This window comes from Schistocerca cancellata, chromosome 2 (assembly GCF_023864275.1).
Source record: "Schistocerca cancellata isolate TAMUIC-IGC-003103 chromosome 2, iqSchCanc2.1, whole genome shotgun sequence".
In the NCBI taxonomy this organism is placed as follows: domain Eukaryota; kingdom Metazoa; phylum Arthropoda; class Insecta; order Orthoptera; family Acrididae; genus Schistocerca; species Schistocerca cancellata.
In genome coordinates this window covers 754168186-754194581 of record NC_064627.1, presented here as the reverse complement: position 1 = coordinate 754194581, position 26396 = coordinate 754168186, and the positions used below count along the sequence as shown (strand labels likewise).

At 44.0% G+C, this 26396-nt stretch overlaps 1 protein-coding gene across 3 annotated transcripts in view; it reads left to right on the top strand.

Annotated features, from left to right (window-relative positions):
- Window positions 1-26396, top strand: part of LOC126162574 (axin) — a 265930-nt gene that overhangs the window by 160533 nt on the left and 79001 nt on the right. The window lies entirely within an intron of this gene.

Here is a 26396-nt window from a genome sequence, read left to right as displayed (position 1 = left end):
GAAAAGCACTGGTGGTCAAAATGTTCAAAAGAATGAACTTCATTTCAAGGCGTAATTTTAGGGACTCTTAACCTTGTCAAAGTAGCTGATAATACTTTTGAGCCCAGGATAATACTGAGTAACAAGAAGTGCACTCGTAAGCTGTGTTTTGGAGGGATCAGCAGTACCAGAATTGGATGTGTTGGCCCAGGAAACCTGCTGTTGAACTACTCTGGTGGGATAATTATATCCAGTAAAGGCTGAGATGAGAATAGTTGGAATGGTTTTGTATTGCTCAACAAGTATGTTTGCCTCAAATACTGAGGCTGTATGGGATGGAACATTTGACATGGACTTGTATTTTGACAGTTGCTATCCTTTCCATCTCAAACATTTGTTCTTGTACAGCCTTGGCATTGGAGACACACTTATTCGTTCAGATGCAGACTCTTTGCAGCAGCACTCCACCATTCTCACCTCAGCCTTCACTGGAAGTAATTACCCCAATAGCTTAGTTCAAAAGCAGATTTCCCAGCCATCACATCCAATTCTGGTACTTCTGATCACTCCAAAAAACAACTTAGTAGTACACCTGTTGTCAGTCACTATTATTGTGGTCTTGAAATTATTAATCAGCTGCTTTGAAGCGGCTAAGACTTGCTAAAATAATAACACCCCCCCCCCCCCCCCAATGGGCCATGGCTCTTCTGTGGGTACGTGTGGGGCATGCACAGGGCCTCGAGCTATTGCAGCCTTCTTTCTCCCTCTGGCTGTATTCTTAATCCCATATCCACTCCTTCACATCCTAGCTCTCTTCCCCCTCCTGCGCCCCCCCCCCCCCACCCCACCTCCCTCTTTCTCCCTCAGTTTGGCTATTCCCTTTCGCTCTTGTCTCATGTTTCCACTCTCCCTTTTGCTCAGTTTTTTTCTGGTCTCCCTTAAGGTTTGACCTCCTATTCTAAATTGTTTCCATAGTGTAAGTCATTTGAGGATGACCTCTATCCCAAGCATCTCTGGTGTGGATTCATCCCCACCCCCATCTCTTCCCCACTGCAGTCCCCCAACCCCTCTTCCTTGTTAGGTAACCAGCAAGTGTGGCCAGCCCTGTAGTGGGATTATTATGTACCCATGTTGCTGACCTCCCTGACAACACAGGGATCACACTTCTGGTACCGAGCTGTCACTGCCTCATGTATGTCTAGGAATGGTTGTTCATCTCTTTGGGGCATCAAAACTCCTGGCAACACCACTGTGCCAGGTGGCCCATGCTGTGGCTGGGTGGCATTCAGGGGGAGAGCCCATGATCACAGTGGGTGGTACCAGGCCAGACACTGCACATTGAGCGTGCTAAGCTCCATACTTCTCGCCAGTCTTCGATGGCCATCTCTTCAGATAGTAGCAGTTCTCTCTCTGCCCCTAGTTTTGTTTCCATTGCCTTCTCATCTGGCCACTCCCTTAAAGTAGGACCAGGCCTGCCGGCTTGGGGCAAAACCCTTTCCCCATTACTTGGTTTGTTTCAGGACAGATGGGGGAGACTTTTGCCACTACCAAAACACTCTGTTTTGTAGAACATATTGAAGAGAAGTTTAGTGCAGTTGACTCACTTAGTAAGGTGCATTCTGATTCTGTACTGATTACAACCACTTCTACAGTCAGTTGGCTTCCCTTCATACTTGCGAACACTTAAGTGACATCTCGATGAGCATCACTCCTCACGGGTCTTTAAATATGACCCAGGGTATTATCTTCCATGGAGCCCAATGCATTCAATCTGATGATGAACTCGGGACTAATCTGGCACTGCGGGCATTCATTTAATCAGGTGAGTCCAGAGAGGTCTTACGGACAATCTTGTTGATACCAGTGCTTTCATCCTGACTTTTGAGGGGGATACCCTTCCAGCAGAAGTCAAAGTTATGGTTTACAATTGCAATGTGAAGCACTTTGTCCAACCTCCCCTGCACTGTTTACGGTGTCTCTGTTTTGGTCATACATCGTTGCAATGTGAGGCGAATCCTATTTGCAGTGATTGCATCTGCCCCCTCCATGTTGCAAGTTCTTGTACCCCACCACCCAATTGCATGAACTGTTTGGGCCCACGTTCTCCTCACTCGCTGGACTGCCCAGTCTATAAAAAGGAAAGAAAGATTCAGGAATTCAAAACTTTCGACCATCGATCCTACTGTGAGGCCTGACAGAAATCTGACCACCTCCACCCAGTGTCTTTAATGTCTGCCTTTGCTTGTGCTTAGCCAGAAGGGAAACCCTCTTTTGTGACACTCACTGGAGATGGGGCTCCCTCTAAGAGCCACTCTTCCTATCGTTTCCAGGACAAGGAGCCTGTTACTTTGAGTCAAATGCAAGGCCCATTCTCAGAGCCTCAAGGTTACTCGTTCTCTTTCAGATTCTGATATTGCTGTGACTTGTTCTCTTCCCAACCATACCTCCTTTTGCCCTGAGGAGGAGGAGAAGGAGAAAAAGAAGATGCACAAGTCTCAGAACAGGCTCGTCCCATTCTCCCCCTGACATCCCAGGGGGCGAGGGGGAGGAGGGTGCTGATCCCTCCCTCTCAGTTGGGGTCCGATCTTAGATTCATGGATGTTTCTCTGTCTCTTCCGGTGATGGACACTGATGGGCACAATTGCCAGTTTGTCATCCATGCAGCCTCTTGTGTACTACTCTCCTTCAATGGAGCTGTAATTATATTATAGTCACCTTCCAGAATTGCAGTCTTTCTTTCTTTCTGTCTGCTCTGTAGCTTGTGGTGTATTGCAATAATATCATTTTTTGGGAACTCATTTGCTGACTCCCCATGGCTTCCAGGCCTTCTGCATTCTTGGGTTTCCCTTCATACTGTGCTGGGAGGTGTTGCTGTTGGGATCCATTTAGACTCTGCAGTAACAATATGAAATTTTTATCTCCCCCCTGACTGGCTTGCTATGGTTCCTGTTGCTCTTATACTCCTTTGACAGCTCCCTCCCACCTTCCTTCTCCTCAGGGATTTTAACACCCATAACCCTCTGTGGAGTGGTACTACAACCAGTGGACAGAGCAGGATTGTTGTAGACCTGCTGGCAGGACTGGGTCTCTGTCTTCTCAACACTGGAGCCCCCACACTCTTTAGTGTGGCACACAGCACTTGATTGGTCATTGATCTCTCCATCTGTAGTCCAGGATTCGCCCCTCCATTAAGTGGGGAGTTTATGACAATTTGTGCAACAGCAGTCATTTCTGATCACCTTATCATTTTTCAACGCCACTTGTCTGGACACCCTCCCAGGTGGCGCTTTACTAATGCAACTGCCGTCCCATCCTCTCCACCACATGATGGCATTGGAAAGTCCATACAGAGTTTGACCGATGCCATCCTTTTGGCAGCTGCTTCAGTGATTGTTGTTCCTTGTGTGCTTCCTGATGGGAGACTGTCCGATGCTGGTCCCCCGAAATTTCTGTGACTATCAGAGACAGCCATTGTGCCTTCCAATGCTACAAACATCATCCATCTCTTGACCACCTCCTGGCCTTTAAACAGCTTTGTTCCTAGGCCCATTATCTTATTAAATGCCAGAAACAGATTTGTTGGGAGTGGTATTTTGCTGCCATAGATCCACATACTCCCTCTTTGCAGGTATGGCAAAGATAGGCACAATTTTAGCCGCTGCATTTGAACAGGTCTCGGGAATTTCCTGGAATTGTGTTACCCTCACCAGCCCAGAATCTATAGCTGAGCATTTTACTTAGACTTCAACATCGGTCCACTATCCGCCCACATTCTATCTTTTGAAACACTGTCTGGAATGACTTCCTTTATGTTTTGTTCCCCGCTGGAGCCTTATAATGCCCAATTTAGTGAGTTGGGTTTCACCAGTGTCATTGCTCTCTGCCCCGAAACAGCCCCTGGACTGGACCGGGTGCACAACCAAATGATTCAGACTTTTTGGTAGCTAGCCAATGCCATACACTTGCCGTTTTTTACTGTCCATGGAGCAAGGGGGAATTCCTTTCCCAGTGCTGAGAGAGTATCATTATTCCAGCTTTAAATAAGTTACCTACCTCTTCAGATGGACTGCTATCACCCAATCAGTTTAACCAATGCCCTCTGCAAATTACTTGAATATATGGTAAGTCCTTGAATACCAGGGCCTTCTGGTTTTGACACAGGCTGGTTTTCTCCAAGGCCTTTCTATTGGAGATAACTTAGTCTACCTGGAATCTGATATTCAGATGACTTTTGCTCGATGTCAACACCTCGTTGCAACTTTCTTCAATGTACATAAAGCTTATGATACTAAATGGCGCCACCACATCCTTGCCACCTTATATGAGTGGGACCTCCGCGGCCTACTCCTGATTTTTGTCTGGAACTTTCTTTCATGTTTCAGGAACAGTGGATTCCTCCCATAGTGCCACCCATCTGCAGGGGAATGGGGTTCTGCAGTGTTCTGTTTCAAGTGTCCCTCTCTTTTTAGTGGCTATCAATGGGGTCTGGTAGCAGTTGTGGCATCTACGATGTCCCCCTTTGTATGCTGATGAGTTTTGTAATTCTTTTTGTTCGTCTGCGATGGGCATTGCTGAACGCAAACTGCAGGGAGCAAAACGCAGAGTACAGTCTTGGGCTCTCACTCATGGCTTCTATTCTTCAGTCGCCAAGATCTGTGTTGTGTATTTTTCATCGTACACTCCATCCCCATTTGGATCTGTACCTTAATGGGCAGGGGCAGTCCCTCAATGTGGTCAACTGTCTTTTCTTTTTTTCTTTTTTTTTTTTGTCTTTTTGGACTGGTTTTTTATGCCCAGTTGGCATGGCTTCCTTATCTTTGTCAACTAAAGTGGACATTTTGATCGCACCTCAGTGCTCCTCAGCACCTCAGCAACACCAACTGGGGCACAGACCGCTCTAATCTCTCACCCCAGGGGACTTCCCGCTCTTTGGCAAGTTCGTGTTTGGCTACTGTGGGGCCCCAGCCTTTGTGGCATCTTTTTCCTTCCATGCTGCGTGTCTATCCTCAAATGCTATTCTTTTTCCCCTCCCTTGGGGAACATTTCTGGGGTGTTTTTGCGAATGTTTCACATTGTCCGTAGCTGACATAAGACACTGTTTTTCATTCCTCTTTTCTTTCTTCATTCATTTTCTCCTATCCTGCCTCCACTTCAGTGTTCAGGGCTCCTCTGTTTCTTCTTCCTCCCTAGGCACTTCTAAAGGCTGTTTCTGGTGTTTAACAGCTAACTGGGTAACGCATAATTCACAGCCCCGGGTTGACAGGTAGGGTTTGCAAGTACCCCCTGGTACAGGCCAGGCCCAGGGAGGGGTGATTGCCTGAACTGTAACCCGCCCTGATTGTCCATTGGTCCCTCTGTCAGGTGTTTGGGAGGTGTGACCTGAGGTGTGAACAATCACCTAAGGCGGGTGCACACCCCTGTGAAGGGGCCCCCATTTGTAAGGAGCATGCCATCAGAGACTCTGGCAGTCATGGGGGATTTTCTCGCAATGAGCCAATCATCATCTATGCTGTCTACATCTACCAAATATAAACAGAATGAAGCTGGTTCAAAGACCCTACTGGCTGCATCACGTTTCCTCATGGTTTCGTGTACTGAAGATGGCCAGTCCTTTGCAACGGTATATCCATTTCTAATTCAAAAAGATGTTGATCCAATTGCTTGCCCTGTAAAATCCTGCTCTCGTTTACGCAATGGCACTTTACTTTTTGGGACTACTTCTGATTCTCAAACTCAACAACTGCTTGCCGCTTCGCTTCTCCATGGCTATCTTGTTTGTGTCGAGGCCCATAGAATTCTGTATTCTTCCCATGGTGTTATTTTCAGTAGGCTGCTCGATTGTCTGACCGAAGCCAAAATCCAAACATACCTCTCTGATCAGGGTGTCATTGTCATCAATCGGGTGATGAAAATGGTAGCTGTCTCCTTAGTGCACACATGCACTCTTTTCTCACCTGTCCAAGATCAAAGCAGGCTGTGAAGTTATCACAGTCCGACTGTACATTCTGAATCCGATGCGCTGCTAACAGTGTCATGGTTTTAAAACACTCAAATGTCTTGTCGACACCTGGCCAAATGTGTAATGTGTGGTAGGGATGTGCATGAGGGCGATTGTTTGCCTCCTACCCACTGTAACAACTCCAATGGTGGCCATGCCACCTCTTCTCGAGATTGTCCCGTGTATCTCGATGAGCGGGCAAAGAAAAAAATACCTTACCAAGTCACTCGGAAGTTTTTGGCTAGTCGCAAGCCCTGCATTCTACCATCTGGCACTTACAGTGTTGTTCTTGCTATATATCACTCCATGAAGGGCATGGCCACACTGACATATGACCTCAAATTCAACTCTGAAGTTCTGAAATCACTCAGTGTCATGGTAGCATCACTGTCCTCTCATCCAGCTGTGCAAGAAGCCATCCAACACTGGCCTCATATGGCGAAGTCACGAGCTACACAACTGGCAGGCCGGAAAGGGCAGAAGGAATACTCCCTTGAAGACTTCCTGTGTCACTCCAGCCAACCAGCATCTGAGTCTTCCTCTGCTAACCAGAAAGGCTCGAAGAAGTCAGAGACAAATGATCTTCTCCTTTGCCGACTTGTAGATCCTCTTCGACGGTGTCGCAACGATACCCTCGCCCGGTCGGCCTCCGTCTCGCCGGTGCGCACCACCAACTATTTTTCTGTGTCAGACTCCACAGGCCAGCAACAGAAGAAAGCCCACACTTCTGTGCCCTGTAGCAGCGAGTCTTCACAGGCTGCACTCAGCAACCACCGAGGTGACACCTGTTCATTTTTTCCTCATTATGACTCTCCACCAATGGAATGTTCGCGACCTTCGATCCTATAAAGAGGATTTACAGCTGCTTTTAGAATTGCAGCTTCCACTTGGCCTCTGCCTTCAGGAAACAAAATAGCATCCTCATGACAGCTTTGAGCTCATGCATTTCTTCCTGATCGGGTTTGACCTTTACCTCGAGGTCGACATTCCGTCTCATGGGGGAGTCATGCTGCTCATACAGTATGATGTTCATAGTCAACCCATCTCCCTGACAACCCGTCTTCAAGCTGTTGCAGATCGCTGTTTACTCCCTCTCTTGACCTTTTCCCTTGGTACCGTTTACATCCCTCTGTCATTCGATGTCACCAGGGCAGACTTCTTCCAGCTTATTGGGCAGCTACCTCACCTTTTTCTGCTGCTTGGTGACTTTAATGCACACCATCCCGTTTGGGTTTCTCCCAGAACCTGTCCGAGAGGTGCCCCCTTGCCTGACCTCCTTAATCAACTTAACCTCTTCTGCCTTAACACAGGAGCACCCATGTTCCTTCAGACTCCTTGCACACCTATTCCCATTTGACGTGTCCTTCTGCACTGCCCAACTTGCCCATCGTTTTGAGTAATCTATTCTCTCTGACACATGCCCGAGTGACCATTTCCTGTGTGCTACCTGTTCACACCCAAATGGCAGCTTACGAAGGCTGACGAGAGGCTTTACTCCTCCCTGGCGACCAATGACAAACAAGATTTCCCCTTTTGCGGTGACCATGTGGAATATCTTCCAAACATTACCCTTACCGCTGCAGAATGTTCCATTCCTTGGCTTTTCTCCTTCACCACACCGTATGTACCAGCCCCGTATTGGAGATTTGTTCTCCGCATTTTTAACGATCATCCTACGATGGCAAACTGCGTTCATTATAAATAGATGCATGCACAGTCTCATCACATTCTTTGGGATAGCAAAAAAACTCATTCACTAGTTTTTTTAACAGTTCCACTTGCTCTTCTGTCTTGTGGGCCAACCTCTGATGATGGGTCTCTGGGACCAAGATCCATTCCCCAATTTCTGGTCTGATGACACCAGACGATGTCATCGTGGACCCTACTGCTATCTCCAACACATTGCGCCGCCATTTTGTGGAGATTTCGAGCTGCTCCTCCTATCACCCTGCCTTCCTCCATCGGAAACGAACAGAGGAAGTTCGGGCGATGCCCTTCTCTACTCAGAATCGTGACTGCTACAATGCCACCTTTACTATGAGATAGCTAGATCTTGCTCTCACTTCATCCCGATCCTCTGCCCCAGGGCCAGACATTGTTCACATTCAGATGTTGCAGCACCTTTCTCTTCCAGGCAAGCACTTTCTACTTAATATGTACAACCACATCTGTGCAGAGGGCACGTTTCCCAAATGCCGGGGTGAAACCGCTGTCATACCCATACCTATGCCCAGTAACGACAAGCACCCTCCTTCTAGCTACCACCCCATTTCTATCACCAGCTGTGATGGAATATATGATTCATGCCTGGCTGGTATGGTGGCTCAAGTCTCACCATTTACTAACTACTGCACAGTGTGGATTTCAAGTGCAATGTTCTGCAGTTGACCATCTCGTCACTTTGTCCACTCATGTCATCAGTGTTTTTCTGCGGAAACCCAGACTGTGGCCATATTTTTCAATTTGGAGAAAGCGTACAACACCTGCTGGAGGACTGGTATCCTCTGTACTCTCTACATGTGGAGCTTCGTGGCTGCCTGCCCCGTTCCTTTCAGGAATTTTTTGAAAGACCAAGTTTTTAAGGTAAGTGCGAGTTCTGTCTTGTTGGACACCTTTATCCAGGAAAACGGTGTGCCTTAGTGTTCTGTCCTGAGCAGCATCCTCTTTGCTATCACTATTAATCCTATAGTGGCCTGACTCCCACCAACCAACTCAGACTCCATTTTCGTTGACGATTTTGCCATCTATTGGAAATATCCACAGACTTCTCTCATTGAGTGGCATCTTTAGCGGTGCCTCAATCATCTTTATTAATGGTGCATCAACAATGGCTTTTTTTTTTTACACTGACAAAACCGTTTTTATGAATTTCTGCTGGCACAATTGGTTTCTTCCACCGTCTTTACATCTTGGGCATGTTGCTCTTCCATTCGTTGAAATTACAAATTCCTGGCACTTACTCTGGATAGGAAACTTTCTGGTCCTCCACGTGTCTTAACTGGAAGCCCACTGTGTGCAGTCTCTCAATGTCCTACATGTCCTTAATGGTACTCCCTGGGGTGCAGATCAAACCATCATCCTCCGCTTGTACTGGTCCCTTGTCCGTTCGAAACTAGACTATGGGTGTTTCATTTATGCATCTGCACGTCCGTCCCTCTTACGCTGTCTCAATACTGTCCATCATCATGGCATCCATTTGGCAACTGTCACATTTACACTAGCCTGGTTGAGAGTCCGTATGCGGAAGCTGTCGAACTACCACTGACCTACCACCATGGCTTTCTCCTCAGCAGATATGCATTCTGTTTGTCTGCCATGCGGGGCCACCCATCCTATATCTCCTTCTTCAATGATTTCTTTGATCGCCAGTATTGGGCACGTCTCTCTTCTCTGTTACCTCCTGGACTTCGCTTTTGGCTCTTGCTCCAGCAGCTTAATTTAACGCTCCCTGCAACTTTCGCGGTGGGCATGAACCCATCCCTGCCTTGGCCTTCATTCACTTCCCAGGGTCACTACTCTAGCCTCGCTCTATTGCCTTCAGTTTCATTACCTTCGCATGCAACTTTGTGATAGTATTTTTGTGTACATTGATGGCTCTCAGACTGACTGTGGTGTCGGGTGTGCCTTAGTTATTGGTGCCGACATTTTGCTTCCGTAACACTGCTCAGTATTTACAACAGAGATCTTCACCTTGTATCAGGTGACGCAGGCTTTTCAATTGTGTCATCTGCCCAGACACTCTCAACACTGTTCAAAGCATCTATGTGCTGTACACTGTCCATCTCTTAGTGGAATGGGTCCAGGGAAGCTGTCACTTGCTCATTCGTGATGGTGCCACTGTGATGTTCATGTGGGTTCATGGTCACGTCAGTCTGACAGGAAACGAGGCTGCTGATGTTGCTGTCAAGGCTGCAGTCCTTGTACCTCGTCCCACTAGTTCTTACATTCCCTCTGATGATCTCTGTCTTGCCATCTGTCAGCAGGTGGTATCACCTGGTATACCCGGTATACTCTTCATGGGAACAAGCTCCAGGTTATTAAACCTCCCAGCAGCTTGGACGACCTCTCAGTCCTCTCGCATTGAGGTGGTCATTTTTAGTAGGTAGCGTATTGGGCACTGCCTTTCTAGCCATCGCCATTTGTTGAGTGGCGCTTCCCCACTATGCTGTGCACATTGCACCCAATTTTTAACTGTCTGCCATTTCTTGACAGAATGCCCTTTTTTAAACCTCTTATTTCCCGTTTGTGTTTGCCATCTGAGTTATCAACTGTTTTAGCAAACAACTTGTGGACTGTCAACTGCATTTTACTTTTTATCCATCGTAGCAATATGGCAAAGGCCATTTAATTTGTAGTTCTGGATCTCGTTTCTCTACGGCATATTTTTATAGACCTTTCTCGATTTCCGTGTTTTTAGCTGTCTTGTCTTCTGTTGATTGGGACTGACATTTAGTCATTTTGAACTCTTCTCTTTCTCTTCGTGTTTACAGTTTTAACATGGGCGCGTATGACCCTAATTGTTTTTGCACCCTAAAGTAAAAACAAAACAAGCTCTACTCTCATATGGCTCTACACAACATTGGTCCAGTCTCATATACGAGGGTTGGAACTTAATAGTGGCAACTATTTATTTACAGCTTGTACAAAATAGATACATGTTTCAAAATTTTACTGACCTTCAAAGTAGTCACAAGCATTGTGTATAACCCGTTTCCAATGATGTGGAAGTCGTAGGATACTCTTAACAGTGCCAGTTGTGTTGACAGTTTGAGCGGTGCAGTCTATTGCCCGATGAATTTGTAGTAGTTCTAAAGCGAATGCCATGAAGTGTTTCCTTAAGTTCAGAAATTGAGTTGAACTCACAAGGGCTTAAGTCAGTGGAGTGCAGTAGGTGGTATAGCACTTAGCAGCCCCATCAGTCAAACAAATCAGTAACAGCTTGCACTGCTCCTGAAGGCCGGCCCACGCAGCTGACACGTAAAAGGTGATTGGGTAATGCGTAATTCCCAGTCCCGGGTCGACAGGTAGGGTTCGCACGTACCCCTTGATACAGGCCAGGCCCAGGGAGGGGTGATTGCCTGAGCTGTAACCTTCCCTGATTGTCCATTGGTCCCTCCGTCAGGTGTTCAGGAGGTGTGACCTGAGGTGTGAACAATCTCCTAAGGCGAGTGCCCCCCCTTGTGTAGGGGGCCCCCATTTGGAAGGAGCATGCCATCGGAGACTCTGGCAGTCACGGGGGATTTTCTCGCAATGAGCCTATCATCATCTATGCAGTCTACATCTACTGAACGTAAACAGAATGAAGCTCATGGTTCAAAGACCCCAGGCTACGAAATCATCACAGTTCAGCTGTACCTTCTGAATCCAATGCACTGTTACCAGTGTCATTGGTTCAATCAAACTGGAATGTCTTGTTGACAACTCACCAAATGCATAACCTGTGACAGGGATGCACACGAAGGCGAATGTCCACTTCCTTCTCCCCGCTGTATCAACTGCAGTGGCAGCCACGCCGCCTCCTACTGGGATTGTCCTGTGTATCTAGATGAGCGGGCTGTTAAAGAGATTCAGGTAAAGGAAAAAGTCCCTTACCCAGTAGCTCGCAAGTCATTGGCTAGTCGCAAACCCTGTGTTCTCCCATTTGGCACTTATAGTTCAGTTCTTGTTACCCCTCGCTCCATGAAGGCATGGCTACACAGACGTGCGACATCAAATTTGCCTCTGAGATTGTGAAGTCACCCAGTGACAAGGTAGCATCGCCATCCCCCCATCCTCTTGTGCAACTAACTGTCAAACTCACCTAAAGGGGCAGAGCTACCCACTTCACAACCGGCAGGCAGGAAAGGCCAGAATGAGTAATCCCAAGAAGACTTCCTCCATCCCTCCAGCCAAACACCACCCGAGTTGTCCTCTACCTGGAAGGCTCGAAGAAGTTCGCTAAAGACACAATCTCCCCTTCACCAACTCGAAGATCCTGCTTGACGGTGTTGCCACGTGGTCGCTTAGCCTGGTCGACCTCTGTCTCCACCGACCACCTGCACAAGCATGCCATGCTTGTGTGGGCCCCATGGAGCAGGATTCTCCTGCTTCTGTGCCTAGTAGTTTCGACTTTCCACCGGCTGTCACTCGGCGGGCACTAAGTTGACACCCCTACATCTCTTCCTCCTCGTGTCTGTCCTCCAATGGAACGTTCATGGCTTTCAGTCCCATAAAGAGGATTTGCGGCTGCTTCTCGCATTGCAGCATACCCTTGTACTTTACCTTCAGGGAATGAAATTGTGCCCTCAAGATTGCTTTGAGCTTCCACATTACTTACCGATTCATTTTGACCTTCCAGCTGAGGTCGGCATCCCATCTCATGGGGGCATCATGCTGCTTATACGGGATGACCTTCATAGTCAACCCATCTCCCTGACTATCCGTCTTCAAGCTGTTGCCATTCACCTCTTACTTCCCCACCTGACTTTCTCCCTCTGTACCATTTATGTACCTCCGTCCTTCAGTGTCACCAGGGCTGACTTCTTTCAGCTTATTTGGCAGCTACCTCCACTGTTTTTGCTACTCGGTGACATTAATGCACATCATCCCCTTCCCAGGATCTGCCAGAGAGGTGCCCTCTTGGCTGACATTCTTAACCGACTCAACCTCTTCTGCCTTAACACTGATGCACCCACTTTCCTTTCTGACGCCCTGCACACCTATTCCCATTTGGACCTATCCTTTTCCACTGCCCAGCTTGCCCATCATCTTGAGCAGTGAGTTCTTGCCTACGCCTACTCAAGCGACCATTTCCCGTGTGCTCTCCGTCTGCTGACTCCTACCCAATACACATGCATGCCGAAATGGCAGCTTACTCAGACTGACTGGCAGTTTTACTCCTCCCTGGCGACCTTCGCAGAAAACGATTTCCTCAGTTGTGATAACCAGGTGGACTATCTCACAAACATTATCCTTACTGTTGCAGAACGTTCCATTTCTTGCACTTCCTCTTTACCACGTCATGTCCCAGTCCCCTGGTGGACTGAGGCATGCTGCAATGCAATTCGTGTGTGGAGACATGTTCTTCGCATTTTTCACCACCACCCTACGCTGGAAAACTGCATTCATTATAAACAGGTGCATGCAAAGTGTCGTTGAGTTCTTCGGGATAGCAAAAGAGCTAGTTGAATTTCATTCACTATTTCCTTTAACAGTTCCTTACCTTCCTCTGTTGTGTGGGCCAGCCTCCGACGGCTCTCTGGAACCAAGATCCATTCCCCCATTTCCGGCCTGACAGTAGGTGCCGCTGTCATCGTGGATCCTGTTGCTATCTCCAACACTTTGGGCCACCATTTTGAGGAAGTTTCGAGCTCTTCCCACTATCAGCCTGCCTTTTATCCATAGGAAACGGGTGGAGGAGGCTCGTGCGATACCCTTCTCTTCTCCGAATCGTGAGTGCTACAATGCTGTGTTCACTATGAGGGAGCTAGATCATGCTTTCAGTTCATCCCGGTCCTCCGCCCCAGGGCCAGACGCTATCCACATTCAGATGTTGCAGCACCTCTCTCTTGCGAGCAAGCACTTCTGCTTAACACATACCACCGCATCTGGGCTGAGGGCACATTTCCTGAATGCTGGCATGGAGCCACAGTCATACCCATCCGAAGGACAAAACCCTTCCTTCTAGCTACCACCCCATCACTCTTACCAGCTGCGTTTGCATGGTGATGGAACATATGATTCATGCCCAGCTGGTGTGGTGGATCGAATCTCGCCATTTACTCACGAGTGCACAGTGTGGATTTCAAGCGCGGCATTCTGCAGTTGACCATCTTGTTACTTTGTCCACTCATGTCATGAATGGTTTTCTGCAGCAACCCCAGACTGTGGCTGTGTTTTATGGAGAAGGCTTACGACACCTGCTGGAGAACTAGTATCCTTCGTACTCTTTACACGTGGGGCTTCCGTGGGCGCCTGCCCTGTTTTCTTCAGGCATTTGTACAAGACCAAGTTTTCAAGGTGTGTGTGGGTTCTGCTTTGTTGGACACCTTTATTCGGGAAAATGGTGTGCCTCAGGATTCCGTACTGAGCGTCATCCTCTTTGCTATCGCCATTCATCCCATCACAGCCTGTCGCCCTCCGGGCATCTACGGCTCCCTTTTTGTCGATGATTTTGCAATCTATTGAAGTTCTCCATGGACATGTTTCTGAACCGGCGTCTTCAGTGCTCTCTTGATCGTCTTCACTCCTGGAGCATCGCCAATGGCTTTTGCTTTTCCACTGACAAAACCGTCTGTACGAATTTCTGGCGGCACAAATGGTTTCTTCCACCATCTCTACATCTTGGGCCTGTTGCCCTTCCATTCGTTCATCATCATCATCATCATCATCATCATCATCATCATTTAAGACTGATTATACCTTTCAGCCTTCAGTCTGGAGCATAGCCCCCCTTATACAGTTCCTCCATGATCCCCTATTCAGTGCTAACATTCGTGCCTCTTCTGATGTTAAACCTATTACTTCAAAATCATTCTTAACCGAATCCAGGTACCTTCTCCTCGGTCTGCCCCGACTCCTCCTACCCTCTACTGCTGAATCCATGAGTCTCTTGGGTAACCTTGCTTCTCCCATGCGTGTAACATGACCCCACCATCTAAGCCTGTTCGCCCTGACTGCTACATCTATAGAGTTCATTCCCAGTTTTTCTTTGATTTCCTCATTGTGGACACCCTCCTGCCATTGTTCCCATCTACTAGTACCTGCAATCATCCTAGCTACTTTCATATCCGTAACCTCAACCTTGTTGATAAGGTAACCTGAATCCACCCAGCTTTCGCTCCCATACAACAAAGTTGGTCGAAAGATTGAACGGTGCACAGATAACTTTATCTTGGTACTGACTTCCTTCTTGCAGAAGAGAGTAGATCGTAGCTGAGCGCTCACTGCATTAGCTTTGCTACACCTCGCTTCTAGTTCTTTCACTATGTTGCCATCCTGTGAGAATATGCATCCTAAGTACTTGAAACCGTCCACTTGTTCTAACTTTGTTCCTCCTATTTGGCACTCAATCCGTTTATATTTCTTTCCCACTGACATTACTTTCGTTTTGGAGATGCTAATCTTCATACCATAGTCCTTACATTTCTGATCTAGCTCTGAAATATTACTTTGCAAACTTTCAATCGAATCTGCCATCACAACTAAGTCATCCGCATATGCAAGACTGCTTATTTTGTGTTCACATATCTTAATCTCACCCAGCCAGTCTATTGTTTTCAACATATGATCCATAAATAATATGAACAACAGTGGAGACAGGTTGCAGCCTTGTCTTACCCCTGAAACTATTCTGAACCATGAACTCAATTTACCGTCAACTCTAACTGCTGCCTGACTATCCATGTAAAGACCTTTAATTGCTTGCAAAAGTTTGCCTCCTATTCCATAATCTTGTAGAACAGACAATAACTTCCTCCAAGGAACCCGGTCATATGCCTTTTCTAGATCTATAAAGCATAGATACAATTCCCTGTTCCACTTATAACACTTCTCCATTATTTGCCGTAAGCTAAAGATCTGGTCCTGACAACCTCTAAGAGGCCTAAACCCACACTGATTTTCATCCAATTGGTCCTCAACTAATACTCGCACTTTCCTTTCAACAATACCTGAGAAGATTTTACCCACAACGCTGATTAAAGAGATACCTCTGTAGTTACAATCTTTTCTGTTTCCATGTTTAAAGATTGGTGTGATTACTGCTTTTGTCCAGTCTGATGGAACCTGTCCCGACTCCCAGGCCATTTCAATTATCCTGTGTAGCCATTTAAGACCTGACATTCCACTGTATTTGATGAGTTCCGACTTAATTTCATCCACCCCAGCCGCTTTATTGCACTGCAATCTATTGACCATTTTTTCCACTTCCTCAAATGTGATCCTATTTCCATCATCATTCCTATCCCATTCTATCTCGAAATCTGAAACAGTACTGATCGCATTTTCATCTACATTGAGCAACTCTTCAAAATATTCCCTCCATCTGCCCAAGGCATCCACAGGACTCACCAGCAGTTCTCCTGACTTGTCCAAAATACTTGTCATTTCCTTCTTACCTCCCTTTCGAAGACTGCTAATTACACTCCAGAATGGTTTTCCAGCAGCTTGACCCATAGTCTCCAACCTGTTTCCAAAGTCTTCCCACGATTTCTTCTTCGATGCTGCAATTATCTGTTTGGCTTTGTTTCTTTCTTCAACATAACTTTCTCTGTCTACCTGGGTTCTGGTATGTAGCCATTTTTGATACGCCTTCTTTTTCCTTTTACAGGCTGCCTTGACTGTATCATTCCACCAAGCTGTTTGCTTCATCCTACTTTTACACACTACTGTTCCAAGACATTCTTTAGCCACTTCTAGTACTGTGTCCCTGTACCTTGTCCATTCCTTTTCCAATGACTGTAATTGACTACATTCAACTAACTGGTACCTTCCTGAGATCGCTGTTATGTACTTGTGCCTGATTTCCTTATCCTGAAGTTTCTCCACTCTTATCCTCCTACATATGGACCTGACCTCCTGCACTTTCGGCCTCACAATCCCAATTTCACTGCAGATTAAATAATGATCAGTGTCATCAAAGAATCCCCTGAATACACGTGTGTCCCTCACAGCCTTCCTGAATTCCTGATCTGTTATTATATAGTCAATGACAGATCTGGTTCCCCTGCCTTCCCAAGTATACCGGTGAATGTTCTTATGTTTAAAAAAGCAGTTTGTGATTACTAAGCCCATACTGGCACAGAAATCCAATTCCATTCGTTGACACTACAAAATTCCTATGACTCATGCTCAATAGGAAATGCTCTTGATCCTCCCATGTGTCTTATCTGGCAGCCCACTGTACACAGTCCCTCAGTGTCCTACATGTGCTGAATGGTGCTTCTTGGGGTGCCGATCGAACCACTCTCCTCTGTTTGTACCGGTCCCTTGTCCGTTCGAAACTCGACTATGGGTACTTCGTTCATGGGTCCATCCATACCAAGTGGTCCAAGAAAAAAATAATTGGTCGCTTGATGATCTCAGAAAAATTTTATATTTGCTGAGTTAATTCCCCAATGTTTAGTAGTCACAAAAATATTTTTTTAAAAAAATTATTGTTTACTATTTTCAAATGGCAACCACATTTGTTCCAGGCTGCAGGCATTTTTTCGTATTTGCAAGCATCTACATTTTTTACAGTTATTCAGTAGTGGATTGTCCTAAGCCTTTCAGATAAAATGCATTTAGTTCAACACACTCTGGGCTACAAATTAACATCGTTATTACTTAGCGTAATGTATTCTTTATTTTTAATAGTTCAAAGTTATCAGCCACAAATTAAAAAAACTCAAGTTTTGAACAGTAGTTTTCCAAAAAAAATTAATTTCTCAGCTTTAATATTTTTTCTGCTATTACACTGTATAGTATAGTATATCAATGGTGAGCAGCTTACACTTAAAAAAATACACTATTTTAAAAATGGATTTATTAAAAAAATTCCATTTTGTGGTGTGCAATATCTTTGTTGGGAGACCAGATAAAAATCTGAAAATTTCACAGTTAATAGACCTTTATGATATCAAACTTCAGTATAAATTTGAACTTTGAGATTCAACTGGAAGTTATGGAAAAAATTACAAACACAAGTCAAAAATACGTTTTTTAACATCTGCGATATCTAGACGTATGAAATAAAATATATCAGTTAGATTATATAATATAATCATATCTATGATTACTTAACTTTTTTATTGTAAATAAGCCAACTAATTACATTATATTGTTCTCTTGTTATTTGTCTTTAGTACATCGCTCATTGAACATTTGAGAAATTTGTTCACTCAGTTTGGGTGTTAGATTATGAGTTCACCCAGTCACAGTTGTAAATTCCATGGGAGATAGCTTCCTTAGTACATTTTTAAGTGGCATCCAAACTTGATCCATCTCAATTTTTTTTTAAAAGATGTCCTTGGTCCTGGAGGGTGATAAAATACAACATGTACATCTTGGTTTTGACAGTCAATATTATCAACTTCGCCAATCCACCACTGTTCATCATAACACGAGCCACTATGTCTTTATCTTGAAGAACCAGTTGTACAAGTTTTCCACTCTGAAGAAGTTCACTATCAGGCAAAGTTGATGTGATCTTACACTTCAGTAAGTTATGTGAATGGGGTACAAAACAATGAAAAGATCAAGTACCTTTAATCTTCTGACAAGTGCTGTACCTTTCCTTCAAGACACTATCATAGAGTTCTTGTATTTCCTCACATTGTACAAAAACATAGGTAACTCCTTTGATATGTTTTTTACAGAATTCAAACATTTCTTGAGGTGTTACAATACAATTGTCATTGGTCCGCTGCAGACTTGCTTTTGTGACAGCTCGCTTTGTTGTACTCCCGACACCATCGCAAGCTTTCTTCCCATGGCATGAAGTGAAAAAGTGCCATTCTACATCAAACCCAAAATCTTCTTTATGGAAGGAGACGTTAATAATTTTTTTTTTTGTTTTTATATTGAGTTGCTGCCCCATCGGAAAAGTAAATCAGTTTTTTTATCGAAGGGTGGTGCTGTTTAATGTAGTGTTGTGTTCAAGGTAGTCACTTATGACACAAAATCTGTGGCTTATTAGTTTATCTTCATCTTTATAATAGAATACAAATGGATGAACTGTGGCCTGTTTGTTTACCCATTGGTGCCCTTGTACTTCATTTTGAACAACAAAGGAACAATTTTCCGAAAAGTTAGCAAGAGCTAAGCATTCATCAACTGCCAAGTTTTGCTTTTTGTCTTTCAAAACTTTACTTTGGGATTTTGCAATAAAATGATGCCTTTTCAGATGTTCAAGGTAAGCCACCAACACTTCAAAAACTCTTCTCGTGATTTTATGACTGTCACCATTTCAGTTCTGTCTTGTGTCACCCATTGTTTATATTTTATATTGTCAGGCATCAAATTATCTTCTTCAGATTCTTCAAACATGTCAAGTAAGGCTTGTTTGCCTGGACAATCTTCACATTTTCCTTTGATCATACAATTTTAATTGTCAATATTGCATACCATAACTTCCAAAAGGTCTTTATAGTCAGCTCTAGGATTGGCCCCATCTATCATCAACTTTACATTACAATAGGAAGATGATCCGACGTTTTTAATGAAAACGCAATCTTTTATATCCTAAACTCCATAAGAAAAACACGCACAAAATTTGATTTTTCTGCAACACGGATCAAGTAAATATACTGTACGTGCTCAACAATGACGGACCCACCAGCCAACAACTAGAGTTATTATTTAATACACTTCTGTAATTGCCTACTTTAATCACCCTGATAAGGAGACCTCACTTACCGTGAGGCCATTTCATAGGATGGCCTTCGGCTGTGCGTGTGAGAGGGACTTTTGAGGTTTTTATTATATTGAGGTTATACTCATTTACCCTAGTATCTTCTCCTCCTGCAACGCATGGCTGTGTGCTCCGTGCGGCTGCTAAGAGTCGAATGAGAGTGCAGCTGCCTCTACGCACAGTTATCAAGCGATATGACGTCATGACTTCCGGTCGCAACACCGCCAGCGCGCCTTATCAGTCCCGATTGCGCAACCGCAGTTTGATTTTTCTGCAACACGGGCCTAGTAAAACTAGGGCCCGTGCTGCGCCCGGCAGCTCCCAGCGGCTAAGTCCACTTCAAGGTCACCCGCCTACACAGCAGCGCACACAGCCTAAATGCATCTTGGTCTCAACCCACAAAACTTTGATCTTCCAATTTTAATGTCAGGATTTTCTTTTTTAAATTCAGTGAATAGTTCATTTAAATTACACAATATTAACCTTTTTTGTCTTTGAATCTTAGAACCATTTTCTTTCACAGAAACACAGTCTTTTTGCCAGACATCAAATGGCTGTTATTGTCATCGTCATAATACTTAACAACTTTATTGATTGTGTTTTCATCTACCAAATTAGATGCACTTTTCTTTTGTAATGCTGGTAAAATTCCTTGTTCTTCTACTAATTGCCTTGTTAACTTAACAAGACATTCTGACACATTAAATTCATCATTAACGTTTGCTTGACTCCAAGAATTCGGCAGTAAACTGATAATCTTAATTTTATCCTCTTTGTTTGAAGTACTGCATTTAGTTTTTAGTTTTTCTATCAAATCATCATTTTCATTTGGTGAAGTTTTAGAACTTCCATCTGTTTTAGTACAAGTTGTATTTTGAAATGAAACTTCCAAATCCTTTTTGACTGTAGCTGCCACTTTCTCAATTTTTGTATTCAAGGCATTTGGTCTTTTATCTTGACTTGGTTTTCTAATTTTACGGCAGGTGATATACCCAGGATTTCACAAGCTGTATCTACTTTTTTAATGGTTGCTGATAAGTCACAAAGTTCTGTATCCGAGGTTGCACTATCCTTTCTCTTGTGAATTACAAATATCTTGGAATAACATGTTGGACACAATGATTTTCCTAGTATGAGATTTACAAAAGGGCTTTTATTTTGAGAATAATGATCAAATGTTATTTCTCGCAGACCTTTTGTTATAGGTTTCTTATTTTTCTCAAAAGGGTCCATGCAAGTCTGGCCAAAAATGTGATGAATTTTTTTTTTAAGTATTTCATTTCATGGTACTTGCATGTTGATTTGACGTCTGGGCCGACTCATAAGTAAAACAATACTTCTTCTTCTTCTTCTTCTTCTTCTTCTTCACTATAATCTTCGATTAAAGTAATGTCTTTAGGATACACTCTTTTATGACATGCTTCATTAATAGTAACACCAACAGAACACTGAGAAACCATTTTTCAACTGCACACTTAAAGACTTTTAGCTAAATAAGTGTGAGTAGACAATTGTTGGTGTAAGGGGGAAGAAAACAGTCAGACTTGTATAGGCTTGCAGATGCAATTTTTAGCCGGCTGAAACAATTACCACAGCATTGTTTTGACAAATAATCATTAAATAGTGTAATGTGGTGTGTTACATTACGCAATTGGTATACTTTATTTGATTAGCCTACCAGTTATCGCAGATGTTAAAAAACGTATTTTTTATTCGTGTTCGTAATCTTTCTTCCATAACTTCAAATTGAATCTCAAAGTTGAAGTTTATACTGAAGTTTTGATATCATAAAGGTGTATTAACTGCGAAATTTTCCGGTCCCCCAACAAAGGTATTGCACGCAACAAAATGGAAAAATTAAAAAAAAATTATTTTTTAAAATAGTGAATTTTTTTAAGTGTAAGTTGCTCACCATTGAGACTCTAAAGTAACTATACTATATAGTGTAATAGCAGAAAAAATATTAAAGCTGAGAAATTAATCTTCCTTTGGAAAACTACTGTTCAAAAATTGAGTTTTTTAATTTGTGGCTGATAACTTTGAACTGTTAAAAATATATTAAAGAATACATTCAGCTAAGTGATAGTGATGTTAATTTGTAGCCCAGAGTGTGTTGAACTAAATGCATTTTATCTGAAAGGCTTAGGACAATCCACTACCGATTAATTGTAAAAAATGTAGATGCTTGCAAATACGAAAAAACGTATGCGGCCTGGAACAAATATGGCTGCCATTTCAAAATAATAAACAATAAATTTTTTAAAGTATTTTTGTGACTACTAAACATTAGGGAATTTACCCAACAAATATAAAATTTTTCTTAGATTGTCGAGCAACCAGTGCAAAACTAATTGGTATGGATTGACCCTCATGCATCTGCACGCCCATCCACTTTACTCCGTCTCAACACTATCCATCATCATGGCATCCGTTTGGCAATGGGCACCTTTTACACTAGCCCGGTTGAGAGTCCATATGCTGAAGTTGCTGAACTACCCCTGTCCTACCGTCATAACTTTCTCCTCAGCTGGTATGCGTGCCGTTTGTCTGCCATGCTTGGCCACCCTTCCTATGCCTCCTTCTGTGATGATTCCTTTGATCGTCAGTATGGGGCTCGTCCCTCTTCCCTGTTACCTCCTGGAGTCCGCTTTCGCCACTTGCTACAGCGGCTTAACTTCACACTGCCTGCAACTTTCCCTGAACGCGTGACCCCTTCACCATCTTGGCTTCGTGAAGCGGTTCATGTCAACTTTGGCCTTCATTCCCTCCCTAAGGACACTACTCCAGCCTCAGTGTATCGCCTTCAGTTTCATGACCTTCGCATGGAATTTAGCGATAGTACCTTTTTTATACACTGATGGCTCTCGGGCTGACCATAGGGTTGGGTGTGCCTTTGTCATTGGCACTCGTGTCTTTCGATATCGTTTTCTGGCTTACTCCTCAGTATTTACAGCCAAACGTTTCACATTGTATCAGGCCGCGGAGTACATTTGGTGATACAGCCTTCCCAATTGTGTCCTTTGCTCAGACTCACTCAGCGCCCTCCAAAGTGTCTGTGCGCTGTACATTGCTCATACCTTAGTGCAGCGGGTACAGGAAAACTGTCACTTGCTCACTCCTGGTGGAGCCAACGTCATGTTTCTGTGGGTCCCTGGTCATGTCGAACTGCCAGGAAATGAGGCTGCTGCCAGGGCTGCAGTCCTCTTACCTCAGCCCGCGAGTACCTCTCTTTGGCATCGCCAATGGTCCTCCCTTTACGGGAATAAGCTTCAGCATATTCCACCTCTCGGCCCTCCCGCCAAGAGGAGATTATTTTAACTCGGCTCCGTATTGGGCACTGTCTTTTTAGCCATCGTCATTTGCTCAGTGGCGCTACCCCACCACTTTGTACACATTGCGCCCAAATTTTAACTGTCTGCCACTACCTGCTGGGATGCCCTTATTTTACTAATTTACATTCCATCTTGAGTTTGCCGTCTGATTTATCAGCTGTTTTAGCAAATGACACATGGGCTGTCACCCGCGTTTTACTTTTTATCTGCCGAAGCAGTATGGTGAAGGCCATTTAATTTTTAGTTTTGAATCTCCATTTTTGTATGATGTTTCTTTTAGTCTTTTCCTCGTGCCTTGTTTAAATGTCTCCTATTCGTACCATTGTCACTGACATATAGGCATTTCCCTTGTATCTGTGTTTGCGTTCTACAGTTTTGACTTGGGCGCGTATGACCTCAGTTGTTTTTTGCGCCCTAAAACAAAGCAAACAAACAAACAACAGCTTGCACTGTACATGCTTGAGCATTGTCCTGCAAAATGATGGTCAGGTTCTGCAGAAAGTGTCATCACACCTGCCTCTATGCTGTTCATTTTTGGAACATAACCTACGACCAGCTTTCTTGCGGGATGTAATGAACTCCTCTCCTTGTCCGATGGCTACGGTGTTTTCATTAAGCAGTTGGTAGCCATGTCCCGTGCTCTTTCTGAGAGTATCAAGTTTGTGCACTGGTGAGTCTTTCCTTAGATATAGCGACTCCTTGAGCAGTTTACAACCTCTTGACTAGTGTTAGTGTCGCCATCCCTTGGTCCTGACTATTCAGGATTTCCTTTTGGCCCTCAAACGATGTGGATGCTCAGTGGTCTTTTTTCTGGACCGTGGGTCATGTTAGGATCGTGGAGAATGAACTCACCGACAGGCTGACCCAATCAACCTCCGACAAGCTACCTCTTTAGATTAATATTCCAGAATTGGACCTTTGATTGGTATTATGCAGTAAAGTTCTAAGGAGTTGGAATACAGAAGGGCATATTCTGACTGTGCCGAACAAACTACGGACAAAAAGGGAGACCATGTTCTCCATGCAGGTCTCTCGCAAGAACGCCACCGTCCTTTGCGTCTCTGCATTGGCCATAATTGCCTGACTCATATTGACCACCTCCATTGTGAGGATCTGCCACACTGTTGCCGTGGTGCCCGTTTGACAGTGGTTGACATTTTGCTGGACGCTTCTAACCTAGCTGCCCTGCATTGGACACTTTAATCTTCTTGAACCACTACCCCTGATGTTAACAGATGATGCCTCAGTGGCTGACTCAGTTTTACTGTTTATTCGTGCAGGGAGCTTTTTACCATACTCTGTAAGGCAAGGAGCCTCAGTCTCGTCGGCCCAGTGAGGGGGTTGCAGAATGCCCTTCTGCTTCCTCTACCCTGTAAGGGCAGCAGGTGTCTGGGCTTGGTGGTCTGCCCCCTAGCCCTCGCACTACCTGCTCTTCTGCTGTTGTTCTCCTCTTTTTCTGTTTGACTTGTTGTTCTCCCTCTGTTTTTCTGTGCTCCCTCACCGTATTCATGTCACTAGTCTTTGCTGGGTATTGCTTGTTGGGGTGCCTCTGCTAAGTGGTGAGGGGTATGTCCATCATCACCCTTACTGCGTTTGGGGAACTCTGGCTGCTCCCAGGACGGGACACCTCACACGGCTTCTATTCTTCCCTCCCCCCCCCCCCCTCTACCCCCCTCCCCCCCTCCCTTCTTCTTTCTTGTTATGTTACATAAACATTGTCTGTCCTCTCACATTGGTGTGACTACCATAAAGCTGTCAGTTAGGATGAATAGGCATAGGCAGATGGTTAATACTGGCAACACATGATATCCTGTAGCAGATATGCTCTACAACACAAGTTGTGACCCTGGTGCCTGGCATTGCAACATGTGCTTGGTTCTCACCACTACATGCCCTTAATTTACACTAAATTCTTTGGCCTTGGCATTTCATACCAGTAAATATTCCTTTCTTCACTCCATATTAATTTTCTGTATCTTTCATTTTCTGACCTGTAAAACCCCCCCTCCCACTGCCCCACCCTCCACCAGTACTACAAACAATGCACTTGGCTTTCCAGTCTTATTAACTATTATATGATATATTTCAGTAATCTCTGTCTCACTTATTACCCATTCTTCCACTTCTCAAGTTTTCCAATCTTGTCTGGTGCAGCCCCCAAGAGTCGGTCTTCCCTTCTCATCCCGGCTGGTAAGTTTCCCCTAACCTGGGTTTCTGGATGACTTTTCCAAACCCTCCCCTTTACCTAAACCTCGCCAGCCCTTCTCCTTCATCCCTCTTCCTTTCCCTTCAACCCATCTACCAGAAGAAGGAGCCACTGGCTCCAAAAGCTAGCATAGTTGTAGATTTTTTTGTCTATTCAATTACATTATATTTTCAGTAGTTGATTATTTTCATTGCTATGTAAGATTGTATGCTGTTGAATATGAAATATCTTCAGTCGATAGATGTAAAGAAATCATTTCGAAATATTTGATTAAGCTTTTCATGCTTTAACCACAGTTGTGCATCAGTTGTTTATGCTTTGTGACATTGATTGTAAACTAATATTGTTAGATTACAATGCCAGTCCCACAATTTTGTAAATTATAGCACATAGCAGCTTATCAAGCAGAATGTTGTATATAATTTTTGAAATTATCTTACCTTGCCTTGTCTTGGGTGCATGATACCTGAAGTTATTGAATATTACACCTGTAACCTTGCTTATTGTACCTTTTTAAACTTGAAACATTTGTAATAGATTTAACAATAGCTGTTGCAGCACTATACAAAAATATAAGCAAAAGTCATTACTATATCTCCTGTTATTTCTTTCATCAGTCCCCATAGAAAAACAAAACAAAATTTATCCATAGAAAATCAGCCTCTTTTCAAGTGATTCTTCACTTGCCAAAATTGGTCGTCTTTGGTGAAAAATGCCTACTATGTAGTATTCTACTTATGTATGTTTCATGTCTCTCTTTGTGTGTGTGTGTGTGTGTGTGTGTGTGTGTGTGTGTGTGTGTCATTCGAATCATTGTCCACACCTCTCAAGGGCCTACTTACAATGAAGAAACCAGCCACCAGATTTGTCTCAATAGGCCATCTATTATTATTTCTTTCCTTTCTCAGACGTTATGTCTGGTTAAAAATGGAAAGTGACGCGAACCTTGATCAAGCGTGACTTCCTTTTAACTGTACGGTATATGTTACATTGCATTTAGGAACTTTCGGGTAATTGAACATGTATCAATAATTACAGATTTCTGTAGTTGTATATATATGTTTAGATGTACCTGTTACTGCGTTGATGTACTGGTGGATATTGTGTGGTATGACTCCTGTAGTTGATAGTGTAATTGGTATAATGTCAACTTTATCCTGATGCCACATGTCCTTGACTTCCTCAGCCAATTTTTTCTCCTGTTATCTTCTCTATATTTGTTGTATTGGGTATGGATATTTCGATTAGTTGTGTTAATTTCTTCTTTTTATTGCTGAGTGTGATGTCAGGTTTGTTATGTGGTGGTGTTTTATCTGTTATAATGGTTCTGTTCCAGTATAATTTGTATTCATCATTCTCCAGTACATTTTGTGGTGTATACTTGTATGTGGGAACGTGCTGTTTTATAAGTTTATGTTGTATGGCAAGTTGTTGATGTATTATTTTTGCTACATTGCCATGTCTTCTGAAGTATTCTGTATTTGCTAGTATTGTACATCCGCTTGTGAT